Below are 19723 nucleotides of genomic sequence, written 5' to 3' on the forward strand. Positions count from 1 at the left end.
AACCCTGGAGAGCTTCTGCCAGTCAGTGTAGACAACACTGAGCTAGATGCACCATTGATTTAAGTATAAGGCAGGTTTCTATGTTTTTAAGAGGAGAGGAAAAGCCCTAATGAAGACATGCTGGCTGAGTGACTGACGGTAGGGAAGCAACACAGAAAATGGGCAGGGGCATGGCATGGAATGACAGGAATGCCTACACTGTACTTCATATTGCAACATTTTGTCACCACTCCCACTTGTCTTAGGGCCCTTCCCGATGTCATCGTTAGTGTGCACTGATGATGATATCTGCTCATGATAGGTTTCAGGATGGCTACATGTGATTCTGCTTTCAAGACTGTTTGCACCTGCAAAGGTTTCAGGGCGGACTGACAGTTTCATTTCCAATCAGTGCATGTCCTATAACTTCCTGCTGAAATCCTGTTGCTTTTTATACTACAAATGTTCTGATTTAATTTTTGTCCCGCTTTTGTTGCGCTATATTGCAAGAGAGCCCCTCCAGACAGCAGTAATGTGGTAACATTTGGGGAAGCAGTGCAAGACAAATAGTAAAGTGGAATGAAGTGTGGAAGGTCCAGTACAAATCCACCATTAGTGCACTATGGTTGTGTCAATGACATGTTGCAGAATAGACCTGCAAGAAAACAAGCAATCAAAAAACCCCAGTCTAGAGCATCCCTTATATAACATCTTCCTTTCGAGGTTTGGAGAGTTTCTCAAAGAAAGTGATGGCTCTGTGCCTTGCCCTGAATTCATGCTCCTCACTCAACTTTTGTTCTCCTTTCTTCCTGCCCCCCCTCGCTGCCTCCCAGCGTTGTTCTTGAGATGAAGGGCGTTTCCTCTGCGTTGTGACCCTGCCTGCACACCTAGTTTTGCTGAGCAAAGGAGAGCTGGAGTCATGTGCTCTCATGTGTTCCACTACAAATGCACACATTTCTGTCATGAAGCTCCTTGTCCTGTTGAAAGCATCAGCATCCCATGATATGCTCAATCCAGGGAGAATGTTACCCTCACTAAGGAATTCTATAGTTCTTGGTTTTTTAAACAATAAAAGGTTCCTTTGCTGCTAGTGACTTTAATCTAACTGATCCTTGCATTTTTAAAGGATTATCCTGGCCACATCCAGGTTACTTTCTTCTTTGCGGAATAACCTTCTGTTCTTGCCTCTTGTTTACTGGACCAGCTGATGTGTTAAGAACCAAAGGGCCCTGTCTTCCCCACTACCCTCTTGGCCTTCTGTCTTGTTCAACGCTACGGCCATATTTTGAACCTGCACTTAGAAATAAGGTTTGCAGTTCTTTGCAGTGGGTGTTGTTTTATCCTTAATTGTGGTAATGAAGGTGGCAGCCCTGTGGCTTATTATTTTTTAAAAATGTGGAACATAATACTTTATTTTAGTATAAATCCATCCCATTCTTCTTAGGCTCATGGCAGGTGACTGTATGAAAAGCATACAAAAAAATATGAATTAAGTGAAGCTAAATAAAGGGCCCATCACTATGATGGATGGTGATTATATCCTTTCCTGCACTTGTGATCTCTTAGTTCCTGGATGCTCCTCTTTCTGTTCTGAACTACTGCAAGCCTCTTTATGTCACAATGGGCCTCTGCAAGCAGAGAGATTGCATCCCCCTTTTGTTTGCAGTTGACTTTGCTTCTCTCTCTTGGGCGGAACAGCTTCTCTGCTTAGAACAAGTAGTAAGGGGGTTGGGGAAACTCTGAATTTTCCCAAGGTCCTTCAACATTACACATCTATTGCCTAGACATCATGGATTTTCATATGACATTAGCTGGATTCTCTAGGTAAGGAACTGTGGCTAATGTTCTAGAAAGGAACTTTGAGAGATTACTAGAGCTTGAAAGTTGTACTCATTGAGTACAAGAGCTTTTGCAGAAACTTGGCCCATTTTTCTGAGCACATTTTGTGAAAAATAAAGAAATCAAAACGCATTGCTCTCTAATCCTGAGGACTAGAAACTTTAAAAACATTTGAGATCCAATTCAAATTTTGTGCCAGATTTTGTGCACATGGCACCACAAAACCAGCAGCTCTGGCCTTAGGACTTCTTATATATTTCTACATGTACTGCTTACCCTGAAAACCCTATTCATATGAACGCCATAAGTCGGAATCGACTTGAAGGCAGTCCATTTACCTTTTACCAACTTTGTTAGAATTCCTTTACTCTATTGTTTATGCAAATTGCTCCATAAAGGACAAATAGGTTACTTATATAGCTGCCCATGAAAAGTAAAAGTAATTACATACAGTCAGCTGCAGTGTCATTCCATGGAGGTAATTTGACATTGGGAAGTTTCACACTGTTTAGTAAGTAGTGGTAGTAATAAGCAGCAACTTTAGTTGGGTGTCACTGACACTGATTTATGGGAAGTTATTTCCGAAGATACATAGCTGTAATTATATTTATGCAGCAAGGCCCTTTTTTGTGTCAAGCCATTGTTTTAAACATATGAAATACACCTGAAACTCATTGGAGCATCTGTCAACGTCAAAGGATCAGACAAATCTAAGCCGGAGGGAAAAAGTATACTCCCCACTTCCTTTCCGTTGGTGCTGAGTGAGTCAGAGCCCTCTGCTGGATGCTACCCTTAAGACAGCTCCTATAACAAGAAGCAGATGGATCTGTGAGGAGCTGGAGAGCTCTGGGCATTTGATCTGGTAAGGGGCTGTACTGCATGAGTGGAACCGCTAACTGGTAAAACAATTCAGTTATATTATTTTGTCCCTTTGGAAGCCTGAAAAGTCTTTGGCCTGTGAAACAGGCCAAACTATGTAGATGTATTTTGAGGAACAGACGCAGAACAAAATGTGAGCTACACAGGGGATTCCATGCAAACCCCCTCCTGAATCAGTGTAACCCATTACCAATGCTATCATGTTATATCAGTGACTGTAGCTGTAAGAAATTAATCTTTTATATCCTGACAGCAGTGCACTTAACTGTAGCACTTGAGTGGAAATATGTTAAACCACTGACACAAAGGGATTGGATACATGAAAAATTAGGATCTGATCATTGTGAATTAGTTTAATGCAGCAAATTTGAACTCAGCCAGGTAGACAGACAGTCTCCGAGTTCATGCAAGTGGACACTGATGGCTTAGTTGGAACCTAGTTCTGTGAACTGAGTTAAGCTGAACAACAACTGTGGTTGCATTCAGGGGTTGCCAGTGTGGTGCCTGTCAGGCATATAAACACAGCACTTTGAATTGAGCCTGGAACGAATTGATAGACAGTGCAGTCTTGCCAGAATTGGTTTCATATGCTTGGACCGTTTTGCCCCAGTCAGCAATCTGGCCATTGAGTTCTGCACCAGATTTCTCTTTCGTTACTCATTAGTATCCCAGAACAGCTTTCCATTCCTGCATCTGCTTCGTAAAATGTAATGATTCTGAACACGTACATTTTATAGTGTTCAGAGCACTTCACAATCATTATCTAGTTGTAATTCTTCTAACAATCTTGTTTTAAGTCAATGTTATTACATACTCGCCCCTTTTACTGCAAGGGTGTGTATGTCCGAAGCTGAGAAAGAGCACTTGCCTAAGGCCATCTAGTGAGTTTATGGCATAGAGGAATATGGGAAGCTGCCGTATACTGAGTCAGACTGTTGGTTCATCTAACTCAAGACTGTCTGTACACGGACTGGCAGTGGCTCTCCAAGGTTTCAGGCAGAGTCTCTCTCAGCTCTGTCTGGAGATGCTGTGCATTGAACCTGGGACTTTCTGGGTACAAAGCGGATGCTCTGCCACTGAGTTATGGTCCTTCCCTCCTTAATAGACTGTGGCAATGCTGTGCACATAATATATCTCAACTTCAGTGCAGCTTTTGACAAAATGCCACTTGATATTCTAATTAGCAAGCTAGCTAAATGTGGGCTGGGTGGAACAACTATCAGTTGGATCCAAAGTTAGCTACAGAATCGTTCTCAGAGTGCTTATCAATGGTTCCTTATCAAATTGGGGGGAGATAACAAGTGGGGTACTGCAGGAGCCAGTCCTGGGCCCAGTGCTCTTCAACACTTTTATTAACGACTTGGATGAGGAGGTACAGGGCTTATCAAATTTGCAGATGATACAAAATTGGGAGGAATACCCTGGGAGACAGAAACAAAATTCAAAGGGATCTTGATATGCTAGAGCATTGTGCTGAAAACAACAAAATGAAATTTAACAGGCAGAAGTGCAAAGTTCTACACTTAGGAAAAATAAACCAAATGCACAGTTATAAGATGGAGGATGCTTGGCTCAGCAATACTACATGCGAGAAGTATCTTGGAACTGTTGTTGATCACAAGCTGAAAATGAGCCAACAGTGCAATGTGGCTGCAAAAAAGGCAAATGCTATTTTAGGCTGCATTAACAGAAGTATAGTTGCGTGAAGTATTAGTTCCCCTCTATTCAGCACTGGTTAGGCTTCACCTTGAGTCCTGCGTCCAGTTCTGGACACCGCACTTTATGAAAGATGCAGACAAAGTGGAACAGGTTCAGAGAAGGGCAGCAAGGATGATCAGGAGACTGGAAACAAAGCTCTGTGAGGAGAGACTGAAAGAACTGGGCATGTTTAGCCTGGAGAAGAGAAGACTGAGGGGAGATATGATAGACCTCTTCAAGTACTTGAAAGGTTGCCACACAGAGGAGGGCTGGGATCTCTTCTCGATCATCTCAGAGTGCAGGACATGGAATAATGGGCTCCAGTTACAGGAATCCAGATTTCAGCTGAACATCAAGAAAAACTTCCTAACTGTTAGTGGTACGACCATGGAGGTGGTGGGCTGTCCTACACTGCAGTCATTTAAGAGGCGGCTGCCACCTGTCGGCTATGCTTCAATTTGGATTCCTGCATTGAGCCCGGTGGGTTGGACTTGATGCTCTCATAGGCCCCTTCCAGCTTTACGATTCTATGATTCCCTGCTTGAGACTTACTGATTTGTAGCTGTCTCTGTGCCACTACACTGCCCTGCCTCAGCTTCTTGTAGCGGCCTTAAAACTCCTTCCCCCAACTTCCTGATGGTCTCTAGCTTCCTATCTTCTTGGTCCTTCTCTCTTTCACTTGGTCTTTCCCAACCCAGTGACTGCCCAATGGTTTGGACTACAACATCCAGCACTGAGGGAAGTTGAACTCCAAAACAGGCTGGAAGGCACCAGGCTGGTGGTGTAACGCAGGAATTGCGAGGACGCCTATTTGGTTTGTCTGCACTCGAACTAACTGGATGTTTCAATCTGGACTCAAGGCTGAGAAATTCTGTAAACGGAGACGTGTTGCCTTTGGTCTGCTTTGACTCGGCCTTGTAATTGTTTGGAATGCTCTTTAAAAGTCTGTTCAAGGTTCCAGGTTTCTCTGCTGTGTTCCCTCCCTTTTAATCTGTCTAAGCGATTCAGGACTCTGCCCCTATCTGTCCGTCTGGGTAAACACGGTTTGTAAATGTCAGGGTCAGGCTCATGACTTATCCTTGTACTGCTTTTCAGAAGACAGAGCTTGGCAGGGTGTGTGCGTGAGAGAGAGAATGAATGAGTGAGAGAGAGAATGAATGAGTGAGAGAGAGAATGAATGAGTGAGAGAGAGAATGAATGAGTGAGAGAGAGAATGCTGATCTTCGTATCCCAGCGTTGACCTGCCACCCTGGGCTCTTTCAGGAGGAAGGGAGCGATATAAATCCAATGAATACCACCACCACCACCACTACTATTTATTATTTATTTATTACATTTATACCCCACCATTCTTTTCATGAGAGAAATCCAAGGCGGCTTAGCAGTCCATCCAGGCACTGACCAGACCTGACACTGCTTAGCTTCAGCAGGATGCTGGCTTTGTGTGCCTTCAGACCATAGCCTGGAACCACTACTACTCTTAGTACTCCTACTTCTACTAATAATGAATCATCATTCACAAGACTAGGATGTATGTGGAAAGAAAAAATAAGCTTTGTTAGTGTAGATCAGCTTCCTCCAACGTGGTGCCCACAGTTCTCATCACCCCTGATCACTAACCATGCTGGCTTGGACTGATGGGAATTTCAGTCCGACATCACTTGGAGGGCACTAGGTTAGGGAAAGTGAGTGCAGGGGAGAAGCCTTCCGTTGGATCCATTCTGATGCTTTGTGTGCAGTGTTACACGAAGCATAATCGTAATCTTGTGCTTGCATATTTTCTTTACATTTTTATCTGTATTCTTTCAGCTGGGCCTAAAAAGCTAGGTGTGGCATTTCAGATATTTGCCTGGAAAAGACACCTGTATTTCAAGAAGTCACGTGCTATAAGCTGTTAGGGGTTTGAGCAGGCCAATTTCCCTTTTCTCCTCAGCCCACATTCAGTTTCTTTCTCCTTCCTCCTCAGATGACAACTTCAACATTCCATAAGTCCCAGATGCTCACAGATCTTTGTCAGGCTGAGTTTTATTTTTAAAATGTGTGTGTTTTCCTCTTAATTTATAAACTTGTATTTCTTTTATTTGGGAGTCTATCCCCCTTCCCTAAATATACAGAAACCACTAACTTTTTTTTGCGAATGGCCATGTTTCACACAGGACCTGGTTTTGTTATTAGAGGGAAGAATGAGGTCCTGTAACAAAATGTTGTAGCATATTCTGTCTTTCTCAAAGGAGTGTGACAATTCAGGGCTTAAAATCTTGGGGTTCCCCCTGAGCATTCTGATACCAAGCTTTTGTTTCTAACTGGCCCCATTTTCACTACAATCTTAGGGGCACTCACCAGCTAAGCTCACTATTGAAAAAAGTAACGTTCTTTTTAAGGAGCTGTGATATTCTGACACTTTTTCAAAAAAAGGCCTTACAAAAGGATGGCCCTTACTCTATAAGTGCTATCCAACAAATCTTTGTTTCCCACATCCATTTGCTGCCTTCTCTGATTTTATACTGGCTCAATCTGTGCTTTACATTTAAAGAAGCATGATACCACTTTAAACAAGCATGGCTTCCTCAAAAGAATCTTGAGAACTGAAGTTTGTAAAAGGTGCTGGGAGTTGCTAGGAGATCTATATTCCTCTCACAGATCTGCAATTCCCAGAGTTCCCTGGGAAGAGGGATTGGCTGTTAAACACTTGGGCAATTGTAGCTCTATGAGGGGAATAGGGAGCTCCTAACAACTTGCAGCAGCCTTAATAAGCTACAGTTCCCAGGATACTTTGGGGAAAGCCATGACTGTTTAAAGTGATATGATACTGCTTTGAATGTGCAGATGGGGCCACTTTTTTGCACTTGGCAGGTTACCGCATTATTACTTCTCCCCCACCTCCGGCAGTTGGAGATGTACATATTTATGTTCTTTTAAGTCTTTGGAACTCTTTTGGCAAGTATGAGAACTTTTTAATCTCACTTACTTTTTTTACCAGGTGCCTCTCTGGGGGAGGTAGCCTGCCAACCGCAGGCTTAACCTTGGAGAATTCCTTTTGTGTCATTGTTCATCCTTTTGCTATTAGAAATATGTCAATGTCTAGCCTTGGTTAATGTGGAGCTGTGTTTGTTGCAGCATCCACAAAAAGGGGTGGTGGTGGAGAAAGCAGATGCCAGCAATTTTGAATATGGTTATGAAGATTATTCCCCCGGCAAATTTTTGCTTCGAAATAGAGAGGCTTGGAAGATTCCTATGCTTGTGGAAGGAAGAGGGTGATAGCTCTATGGTAGAGTACCTGCTTTGCACGCAGAAGGGCCTAGGTTAAACATCCTGACAACTCCACTTAAGTGGATCAGGTAGCGCTTCTGAGAAATGCTCTTGCTTCTGAGGGTAGGAGTGTCAGTTCAGTATTGGGCTCATAGACCACTAGCCTGACCTAATATAACGCTCCATCAAGCTCTGTATGCATGTCAAGCAGTATCATACAACTTTAAACAGTCATGGCTTCCCCTAGAGAATCCTGGGAATTGTAGCTTGTTAAGGGTACTGAGAGTTGTTAGGAGACCCCTATTCCCCTCACAGAGCTACAATTCCCAGAGTTCCCTGGGAAGAAAGATTGACTGTTAAACCACTCCGCAACTGTAGCTCTGTGAAAGGAGTAGGAATCTCCTAGCAGCTCTCAATACCCCTTACAAATTACAGTTCCCAGGATTCTTTGGGGTAAGCCATTGTTAGCAAAAGTTAGCAAAATGTTCATTAATGTTTGGATATCCGACCAGCTGGGATGGTGGCTGACAAATATAGATTGCCACAAATCATACGCTTTCCCAGGGTCTTCTCTCAAAGGGGGTGTTTGGTTTTTCCAATTAAACAGGTCAGAGGTTGTGAAAGGGACATAAACGTAAGCTGTACCCCCTTGTCCATCAAGGACTTCTCGCATGGGGGCCTGGAGGTAGCTATTGCCACTCCTATGTTCTCTGTGGTCCTCTCTCTGGCCAGCAACTTCTTCTGCAACCTCTTCTAAAATTCGGATTCTCTTCTGTTTATGGGCCTTTTCCTCAGGGGTATTTGCTGGACTATTACGGATTTCATGTACATATTTATGGACAATGGTTGGGCTATGTCCCGTTAGACACAGAGAACATTCCGGGTTATTTTTGAAGGGGGGTGTAGTTGGAGCGGCTGGGCTTGAAATGCACATTTCTTGTGGAAGTAGCAGGGTTCTGCACGCCTCTAGTGGCTGTGGAGGATCTGGTAAGGTCTTTATGGGGGTCTGAGATAGAAAGGGATTGTTTAGGCGTGGTGGGGTTGTCTCCGCAGGGCTGTGTTGTAATGGTGCTGGTAAGCCTGGCAACGTACCGAGAGGCCCATCCAGATCTATAAGTTGTGGAGGTGGGCTGGTGGGCCTTGATCTGTCCTCATCCAGCGGCCGCCTATACGGTGGCGGTTGTCTATACGGTGGGGCACTGGGTGAAAGTTCATCTTCTGTTTGCGGCAGTACTGGTTGGACTGGCTTGGAGATGGGGCCTCTTTGCATCATGATTCTCATTACAATTGGAGAGGGCGGATCTCGGTCCAATTCTTGCCACATTAAGGCATACTGAATGGAATCATGCTGTTTTTGGTCTGTGAGTTCTTTTAGGACTTTAACTATTGCTTGGTAGTTAAAGGTGCCCTCTGGGGGCCATCCGGTCCCCAAAGTGGGCCACAGTTTCTGGCAATAAAATATTAACTTGTCTCTTTCTAGTGGATATTGAGTCTCTGCCTGTATAATATCGAACCTTTTGAGGACAAGCTGTAGTGGGGTGTCCTGTTGTCGACTCTTCCCTAGCCTCTTGTTCCTGGCCTTGGAACCTGCTCCTCCCATCCCGGGGGCTCTAAAGAGGTCTGTTTAGGGCACAACAACACTCGCAACTTTCGCTTCGTTCGTTTCCCGGCCTTTTCCCTCGCGGGAGGAAGGAACCGCGGTACTAGAACTCCACTTTCGCTTCGAGGTAATTACCACTGTGGATACGCCTCGTCTCAGTCACACCCACACACTCAGCACTCCCCTCCAAGGTTCGATTTATCCTCACCTGTCTTCTGGTGTCTTGCCTGATCCGCTTGCGCTGGCAATCAGAAGATTCTGGTCTCGATTTACTGGAGGTCCGCTGACGATGCTCTGCTGTCTCGGCTGGCCCGGCGCAGGCCCGGATGCAAGCCAAACAACTTGGACCTGGAGCGCTCTCATCCAACTGTCTGCGGCTCCGTACGAGACAGGAGAGGTCGTCTGAGGGGGAGTCTCCTGGCTTGGCTACGCCACTTTTGTTACAAAAGGAGCCAGGCCTGTATGGAGGCCAGACCGATAAGAGCGCTGAATTCCTTGAGATGCCAATAAGGAATTGAGACGAGACCAGACTACTGCAAATACTTGCCTTTATTAGAACCTTTGCAAAGGGAGGGCCACCCTCAAGTGGCTCTCCAGAATTGCTGACAGTCATCATATTTATAGGCTATAAATGCGTCACATACATAATATCAGAAATGCATAGCTAATCAAGAATACATCATTGTTTAATTTCTCAGCATCTGTCTATTCTGGTCCACTTCTCCTTCCAAACTTTCTCTATCCTTGACCTTTGGTCCGATAAGCTGGGAACAACATTTTTAATTGTTAAAGAAGCAGATAAGCGGAAAACTCCCATACTTTTCACAAGGGAGGCAAGCATATGTTTCACTTAGCATTGTTTGATTTTATTTCAGTACAATATTTTAATTTTAACTCATTGCAACACCATGATTGTTTAAAGTGATATGATATGGCTTTAAATGGAGCCTAAGACAGATGTGTGTGTATTGTACTACGGTTTCATCTCTTGCAATATCAAGAAAGAATCTTTATTATTAAATATCACACGTTTATATATTTTTCTTTCTTCTCCTTGGCAACAGCTGTGCTTGGCTGCAGGATGCGTAGTGTATTCATATGTATAAATGCATTAGAATTATATTTCCCATGATGTTCTTGAGCGGCTGAACAAACGCAAGAAAGTGCCAAGAAAGTTGCTTTGCTGGCTCAATCAAGATTCTATAATGCTGCATATTACAAAACGTGAGACAAGTTCTCCAAATCCTCCTTCTGTCTAATTTTTGTGAATTAATAGCACATCTGTTGCAAACCTCTTGGCTGTGAGGAGGGCTGCACCTGCAAGATTGGCATTTTGAATGTATACAATCCATGCTAAAATACAAGTCGCCAGCCTGCTCAGACCTGGGACCCACTGTTAATCCAACTGCACATTTGGAGTCACTGTCCTCTTACTTCTTCCTTGTATATTTGTGGCCACGCTGACGGGCTGATAGGAACTGGAGTCCAAAACTGGCTGCACTGGCTGCCCATCTACTACCAAGCTAGGCTGAGGGTCCTTGTATTAATTTACAAAGCCCTGAATAACTTAGGTCCAGGGTACCTTAGCGGCTGCATGAATCCTTTTATCCCAGCTTGATCACTGAGATAATCTGCAGGAGCATCACTGGTTGTTCCCAGGTTGGTGAGGCTCATTTGACAGCAACAAGAAATTGAGCCTTTAGCATCATTGGCAGGGCTGTGGAGTTGGAGTCGAAGTCAGAGTCAGGAGCAATTTTGGGTGGAGTCGGAGTCAGTAGAAATGTACCGACTCTTACTCCGATTCCGACTCCTTCATAAATGGCAAATGTATATTAACCAGGGATTGGGCTCGTGGGAGTTGTAGTTCAAAAAAGTAACTTTTCCAAGCTCTGGATTCATGTGGTGGTGATGAAATGCCTTGTGCTACCATTTTACTACAGTAAATTTGTTATTACTAGTTAATATATATTCGCCATTTATGAAGGAGTCAGAGTCGGAGTCGGACAGTAGAAAAATAGAGGAGTCGGAGTCGAAGGTCTGGTGTACCAACTCCACAGCCCTGATCATTCGCCCAGGATTGCGGAATGCTCTGCCACTAGATTCAGCAGGCATCTTCTCTTTTGACTTTTAAATGCCTGCTGAAAACTTCTCTATGCAGCCAGGCTTATGCAGGCAATTGAGACGATATCTTTCTGTGATAGTTAGTCAAAAATTTCTGATCTTAATTTTTTCCATGGTTTTACTGTGTGTGTGTATAATTGTTGTAAATCACTCGGATTTTTTTTATGAATAGTGATATTCAAATATTTTTTATAAATAAAATTTATATACAAAATTTATAAGGAATAGATCAGGGATCCCCAGACTTTTCGGGCCTGCAGGGTACATCTGGAAATCTAATAAATTGCCCTGAGCACCACAAAATACCCACTTCACAGAAGAAAGTGGTTGATGTCCAGACCTTTCCAACTAACAAATATAGTGGACAAAAAAAGAAGGCAAGCCCCTCAAAAGGGAAACCCTGTTTGCAAAAAATAACCAAAACAAAACAAAAAAACATTTTAAAAACCAAAGTAAAATTGGAAGAGGCAGGGGACCTTGGCAGAAACCAAGAGGGGTTTATAAGAGTGCTACACCGCCATGCTGAGGACCTCACAGTAGAGTGCATGATTCTCAAAGCCAGTTGAGTCTCCCTGTACCTGATCAAACACTGAGTCATTTCTTTTGAAATGTTGCTCTTTTGTGTGTTTGTGTATGTATATATACTTGTTTCCTTTATTGCTTCATGCCTGCAGGACTTTGGTTTGTGTCTGTGGAGCTATTGGTGAGGAACCTTCCTTTGCACCCTGGACGATATATTGCTTTGTTTGTACCAAACTGAGCACTTAGACGTGATAATCGTCTTGTTTGCAGTAGGTGTGGATGGGTGCATGTAAGCTCTCTCACATTGCTGAAAGTTATTACTGTATCTGAACAGGGTGGTTTATAACAGATGCTGTTGGAGGCCGCTGATTCATAGGGTCGCCATAAATCATAATCGACTTGAAGGCACATAACAACAACGAGCTCAATGCAAAACAAAGAAGTGTGTGTGTGTGGGGGGATGACAATGAGAGACATGTAGCTCAGCGGCATCACTAGCAGGAGTGCGGGGGAGTGCGGACCTCTGGTGCGCCCCCTCCCAGGGGCACGGACGAGGTGGCTGGGCCTGCGTGTGTGTGCGCGCGCGCCCGCTCGACACCAGCCACCCCCGTCCGTGCCCCTGGGAGGGCGCGCGCCGGAGGGGCACCCAGCCAGAGAAGGCCTGGGAACGCCAGCGCTCCTCCCTCACCCCGCTGACGCTGCTCCCAATCTCGCCCGCCCACCTCCGAGGAGGGTGCAGCCTTGCCGGGCAACGGCGGGGCTGCTCTGGGTGTCACCCCCCCTCAGGGTGTCACCCGGGTACGGTCCGCACCCGGTTGTGACGCCCCTGATGTAGCTAGTGATGCTACAAGTGCTTTAGGGCTGCAGGTTGTGTTACATGGCCCTTGAGGTCCTTGCCAACTCTGATCACCTCCAGACTGTCAGGATTTTGTGGGAGGGATTCAAGCACATACCAAAAATAATCCTGAGTTCTTGTCTGAAGCTGTGTTCTAGCCTAGTACACTAGTATTTCTCATTTTTGTTTTAAGCCAGTCATGTAATGCATTTCACAGTTCAGGAAATTAACACGTGCAACAGGATGTTATTTTTCCTCGTCTTAATTTGTTTTTTTAAACAAGCAAACAAACAACTGGGTTTTTAAACTTCAGTTTACATTGCATGTTTAATCAGCTTATGCAGGGTTTTCTTAAAACACGCACACATACACACAGCAATAATGAGTCATGTTTCCTCATTTCTGCTGCCATGTTCCAGGCAGAACAGCCCCCATCTCAGAGTCTTCCTAGTTAACACATTTGCACAGTTCCGTTTCACTGCTCTTTCACACCAGGAGCAGGGGAGGTGGCTTGAGGATTTGGCAAAGTGATGATTGTGTGTGAGATTTTAATTTTTCGACATGGGGCTGCAGGAAGGTCTTTAGTGTTCAGTGTACTCGCCACACTGCCATTTCCCAGCAAAAAAGAAAGAAAGAAAAGGCCAGATCAACTGAATCTGTGAAGGCTAACCTGTTATCAGCTAGACAAAACAGATTGTGCCCAGGAGAGTCTAGGGAGGCTTGTTTCCAGGATATATTTTAGACACAGTTGTCTGTGGTACACACACATTGTTATATGCATTGGTGACCTCTACTGGAGAAGAACAGCGCATGGTCTGCCTTAATAACTGATATGTTTTAGCTTAATGATAACGTTTGTTAGCTCATGGCTGATGCTCCCTAATTGGATAGATTGGTACTCTCCAGTGGGCAGAACCAGGGATAACATTTCCTGTAATGCCAGCACACTCTTACAAGCAAAATGAGTACAGCAAGAGCATAGGAATGGAGGTGTACAGATGCAAGAAGTACAGGAGTGGAGAGCTGGGGCCTTTCCCCCCCTTGCGCTGAAGGATGCCTTTGTAATTGTTGCAGCACAAGCCATAGCTTCTATCTTACCTGTAGCACTATATAGCTATAGCACAACTAGATCATCACCACCTAATCATAAGATACATGTCAAAAAGCTGTAGTGGCTGGCTTCAAACTGTTGTGATGACCCCACACACCTTATACAACACTCTGAAATGTAATAGTCTCCATCCACTGTCTCTAACTACTTGGAAATAAATATTTGGGGATAAATATTATGGTACACCATAGCATTGCTAAGTGAAGAGGGAACCTCTTGGGCCAGAGATTTTGCTGGATCATAACTTTTATGTCTAGAAATTACAGTAGAGTGACCCCGTAGATGGCCCGTAGTGGCAAAAGGCAGAAACCTCATTACATGCTTCCAGTCTCCTTCCAAAATGTAGTTCACCCACACAAATGGAACATCAGGGATGCCTGGGCATAGAATCACTTGTTAACTCTCAGGAAAACAGATGTATGTAGGGATGATGACCCATAAAGTGCAGGTCAGAATTGGTGAACATCTTAATAAGATAAAAGAGAAATGGAACTCTTAGGCTGCATTGAACCAGAGCTTGGAAAAGTTACTTTTTTGAACTACAGCTCCCATCAGCCCAATCCAGTGACCATGTTGGCTGTGGCTGATGGGAGTTGTAGTTCAAAAAAGTAACTTTTCCAAGCTCTGAATACTGTACATTTATTCCACTTTAAACAGTCATGGCTTTCCCCAGAGAATCCTGGGAAGTATAGTTTATGAAGGGTGCTGAGAGTTGTGAGGAGACCTCAGTTTCCGTCTCAGGCCTGCAGTTCCCAGAGTTTCCTGGGAAGATGGATTGATCGTTAAATCACTTAAGGAATTGTAGCTCGGTGAGGGGAATTGAGGCCTCCTAATATATATACGCCGCAGACCACCTGAATAACGCTGATGGACCACTGGTGGTCTCTGGACCACACTTTGGGAATCCTTGCTTCAGAATGTATAATTTTGTATTTGTTTTTATAGCAATCCACACACACCCCTTGATAAAGAGTTCCTTAAACTGAGTTGGGTGTCACATCCACTTGTGCCATTGTTTTTGTTTGTGAGTGCCAGCATGATATAGTTTAGTGGTTCTCCAACTTTGTTTCTCCCATGGACCACTTGAAAATGGTTGATTTTTCTGCCTTTTGTAGCAATTGTAATGTGCTGTGCTAGATGCTGCATGATTTTTCATTGCATTTGTATTGCTTCTTCATAGCTTAAAGTGTATTTTATAGTATTAAAATGCATATTCCATGGAATTCAAATTGTATTACAATACAACAGAAGAACTAAAAGAAGCCATAAAATACAATTAAAAATAAATGTGAATATGGCATGCCATGCTGAGGCTTAAAGACCATTGGTGGCCCATGAGCCATACCTTGGGAATCCCTGGTGTAACACTGAATTTGGAACACTGAATTTGGATATGCGAGCTTTGCTCATGGTGCCTATCTTTGAGCAAAACATTCTCAGCTTAATGTGCCTCAGAGGGTTGTGAGGATAATAAATGAGGGGAAAACCATGGAGTTTGCATTAGCTCCTTGGCGGAAGAGTGGAATGCAAGTGTGATAAAGTTTTTGACTTGTATGTGCAATGGCACCACTCACATATTACATTAAGCCCATGATTTGTGGCTAATGTGCAGATCACTCCTGCATTTCCCTTGCGCAAAAAAGAGCAACAAACCACAGTACTTTTTCTTATTGTTATATCCAAGTTGGGAAGTCTGGTTGATTTTGCTCCAAATGAACCAGGATTGGGAAGTCAAGAAGCTCAGTGTCAGAGTATCCATCCTGCATGCAGAAGGTCAAAGGTTCAATCCCTGGCATCTCCAGATAGGGCTGGGAGAGACTCTCCGTCTGAAATCCTGGAGATCTGCTGCCCGTCAGTGTAGACACTACTGAGCTAGATAAACCCAATGGTCTGACTCAATATAAAGTAGCTGCCTATGTTTCTTTCTTGTTTGTTGCCCTGCTATGGGAACAGCGAGGCAGGAGTGATCTGCTCATCAATGGCTTACCATTTAGTGCTTAGGTAAGCTTACCCCAGATATGTAATTTTTTTGTTGTTATGTGCCTTCAAGTCAATTATGACTTATGGCGACCCTATGAATCAGCGACCTCCAACAGCATAAACCACCCTGTTCAGATCTTGTAAGTTCAGGTCTGTGGCTTGCTTTATGGAATCAATCCATCTCTTGTTTGGCCTTCCTCTATTTCTACTCCCTTCTGTTTTTCCCAGCATTATTGTCTTTTCTAGTGAATCATGTCTTCTCATTATGTGTCCAAAGTGTGATAACCTCAGTTTCATCATTTTAGTTTCTAATGATAGTTCTGGTTTAAATTTGTTCTAACACCCAATTATTTGTCTTTTTCGCAGTCATGGTATGTGCAAAGCTCTCCTCCAACACCACATTTCAAATGAGTTGATTTTTCTCTTATCCACTTTTTTCACTGTCCAACTTTCACATCCATACATAGAGATCAGGAATACCATGGTCTGAATGATCCTGACTTTAGTGTTCAGTGAGACATCTTTGCATTTGAGGACCTTTTCTAGTTCTCTCATAGCTGCCCTCCCCGGTCCAACATTCTTCTGATTTCTTGACTATTGTCTCTAGTTTGGTTAATGACTGTGCCAAGGTATTGATAATCTATGTCCTCATTGTCAACTTTAAAGTTACATAAATCTGCTGTTGTCATTACTTTAGTTTTCTTGATGTTCAGCTGTAGTCCTGCTTCTGTGATTTCTTCTTTCACCAGCATTCATTTCAAATCTTTACTGGTTTCTGCTGGTAGTATGGTATCATCTGCGTATCTTAAATTATTGATATTTCTCCCTCCAATTTTCCCACCTCCTTTATCTTGGTCCAATCCTGGTTTCTGTATGATATGTTCTGCATACAGATTAAACAGATAGGGTGATAAAATACACCCCTGTCTCACACCCTTTCCGACTGGGAACCAATCGGTTTCTCTATATTCTGTCGTTACAGTAGTCTCTTGTCCAGAATATAGGTTGCGCATCAGGACAATCAGATGCTGTGGCACCCCCATTTCTTTTAAAGCATTCCATAGTTTTTCATGATCTACATAAACAAAGGCTTTGCTGTAATCTATAAAGCAGAGGGTGATTTTCTTCTGAAATTCCTTGGTCCAATATAACTAGATATAACAATATAACCTGATCCAATATAATCATGAATATCAGGAAATGCAGCCTCATAATTATTTGAGTTATGAATACCATAGAGATAAATTTGGCAAATATTTATTTTCCTTTTGAATATGAGGTTTAAAAAGATGTATAAAATATTTTTTGTGAACTTTTGGATTTTACTTAATTTACATCAATGGTTTAATTGTACCGTATATTCCAGCGTATAAGACAACTTTTTAACCCTGGAAAATCTTCTCCAAAGTCGGGGGTCGTCTTATACGCCGGGTGTCGTCTTATTAGGGTTGCCATATTGCCCGGATAGCCGGGTTTTACCCGGATTCTAAGCATGCCACCCGGCACCCGGCTAGCCCCTTAGGTGGCCCGGATTCTCAGCTTTCATTAAAAAAAAAATTAAGTTTCTAGGTGGTGCGGTTCTCGAGATATATATAAAAACGTCAGGCACCCCCCCCCCCCGGTTAATTTTTTTTTAAACGACTGTATAGCACTTGGTAGCTTTAACCCCGCCCGTTCAGGATTTCAGCCAATCAGTGAAGTGTTTGTTTGGTGGCAGTGTCTGCAAAACCTCATTGCGAGGCCAGAAAATGGTGGTTTCCCCTCCTGTTTATCTGAAAATCTCATAAATTGGGTAGGTATATACATTTCAGTTTTTCCCCCTGTTGTGTGTAGGAGTCAGATCCTGGGCAGTGTTTTGAAAACCTTCCCAATAGTTGCTTTTGGGGGTAAAAACAGTGCTAATCCCATATGTCCAGAGTAAATCCTATTGAATTCAGTAGGAATTACTTTTGAGTAGACATGATTATGAATGTGCTGAAAATCAATGGGACTTTGGAGTGAATGTAAAAAAGAATTGTGTTTGTGTTCTCTTTCTGCCCCCCCCCCAGTCCTATTTTAAAGCAAGTAGGCAAGGCTTACTTAGGTATTGCAGTTTTTATTCTGTAGGAAACTAATACTGATTTTTAAAAAACTAATACTGATTTTTCTGCAATGACCAATTGGTTTGACAATAAACTATTATATGGGCTGTATGTATTTATACATCTGCAGTGTGTGTGTGTGTGTATGGAGTCTTTCCAACACCCCTGTGAGGTAGGGTTGGAAACCAAGGCAGCTCACAACAAGAAATAAAGCCATTTAAAATCCAATAACCATAAAAACAAGTATAAACAGTTGCAAAACAGTGTAAAGTGGCATGATTCGGAATTTTGGGTTGTGTGAATGAAGTTGCTTATCACTTGAGGTTGCATTTCTGTCCCTGTTTGAGTAAGCCCCATTGAATACGCTGGGACTTGCTTCTGAATAAATAAATTTAGGATTGCACTATAAATATCTTTACAGTTTGTGTAAATAATAAATATATTTGATAGTTATGCTTATATAAATATTTCTTCATTTATCATATTTTTGGTTTTTGGTTAGGAATCCTGACTGGTTGTGAGATGCTTAGTTTTTTGCCTTATAGGAATCTTGTTGTGGTTGGTATGGTATTACATTTAGGAAAGTGTTACTGCCTTCTGTATTTTTTTTTCCTATTTGCATTTCACTTATCTTTAACCTCACTCCATTACAGCCATAGAAGCAACAGCAGCATATGCAAGATAATTAACTCCCATTAGTGATAAGAACAAGAATTTATAATTATTATTTCAATTAAAACAAGAGGCTTATCAATACTTTGAAGAGGACCAGATATTTATTTTCTTTCTGAGCCCAGGACTGGGTCTTTCATGATGCCCGGTGTGTGTGTGTGTGTGGGGGGGGGAGCAGGAGAGTAGTCGATAAGACAGACATCCTGGCATTGATAATCGAATTAGCAAGGTATGTGTGGGGTTGTTGTACACTTTCAGGCTCAGTTTCATTTTGAGTATGGAGGTGGAACCTGTGTAGATGTGGTTATCAAAGGGAGAAGAAATTTTGAGTTAAGCAAAGCTCTGCTTTTATAAAACCTAAGAAACATACAGTACTTTGAATGTCTGAGTGCCTGCACCAGTGGAATACTGGAGGAACTTGTAAAACTTGCTGCAACAGTATTTAGAACTGAGCATGTGGTGTGAAAGACTCCTTTTCCTAACATTTTGGCTTGTTTTTCTCTGATTGTGTATTTTTATTGTTTTTACTATATTTGTAAGCTGTGCTGAGCTCTGTTTTTAACAGCAAAAGGGCAGGATATAAATTCTCTTAATCAATCAATAAATACTCCATAGTGTTGGAAACTAGAGTCTAGGCATTTAATGTTGCTTTTAAAAAAAAGATTTCTCACATCTTTCCCCAGTTTTTGGTGGTAATTCCTAGGCACAAAAACAAAACAACTGGACAATCCAAATATTAATATTTATAAGTTTATAAGTGACAGTTTTCCTGCTAAGTACCTGCATGTCATAAGCAGGGGTAGTCTTATACGGCGAGTATATCCCAAACTCTGTATTTTAACTGGAAAAGTTGGGGGTCGTCTTATACGCCCAGTCATCTTATACGCCGGAATATAAGGTATATAAAATCATGTAACGTTGCTTCTTTTACTTTCGCTTCTTTTTTATACGCAAATACTTGCGTACTTTTTGTTAACACATAATAAACCTGCTTTAAAAATAAAGTAAAATGTGTACTCATGGCCAATGAAATCAATGCATGTGCTCCCCCCCACTCCCCACATAAACAGTATTCAACACTAACAAAAACTACATATATCTGTAATGGAGTGAACTGTTTTCAGTGAACAGTCATTCCCAGTGCCGTCTCCAGATTT

At 42.7% G+C, this 19723-nt stretch overlaps 1 protein-coding gene across 16 annotated transcripts in view; it reads left to right on the top strand.

Annotated features, from left to right (window-relative positions):
* The window catches only part of ST3GAL4 (ST3 beta-galactoside alpha-2,3-sialyltransferase 4), a 215895-nt gene that overhangs the window by 94481 nt on the left and 101691 nt on the right, over positions 1-19723 (top strand). The window contains exon 1 of one of the 16 annotated variants that reach the window (XM_061592944.1): positions 2600-2680. The exons of 14 other annotated variants lie outside the window; for them this stretch is intronic. The gene's annotated coding sequence lies outside the window, so the exon portion shown is untranslated. Of the gene's footprint in view, positions 1-2599; positions 2681-7238; positions 7337-19723 lie in introns of those variants that run through there. One more of the 16 variants, XM_061592943.1, reaches the window with a different exon arrangement.

Source organism: Rhineura floridana, chromosome 12 (genome assembly GCF_030035675.1).
Source record: "Rhineura floridana isolate rRhiFlo1 chromosome 12, rRhiFlo1.hap2, whole genome shotgun sequence".
Lineage (NCBI taxonomy): Eukaryota > Metazoa > Chordata > Lepidosauria > Squamata > Rhineuridae > Rhineura > Rhineura floridana.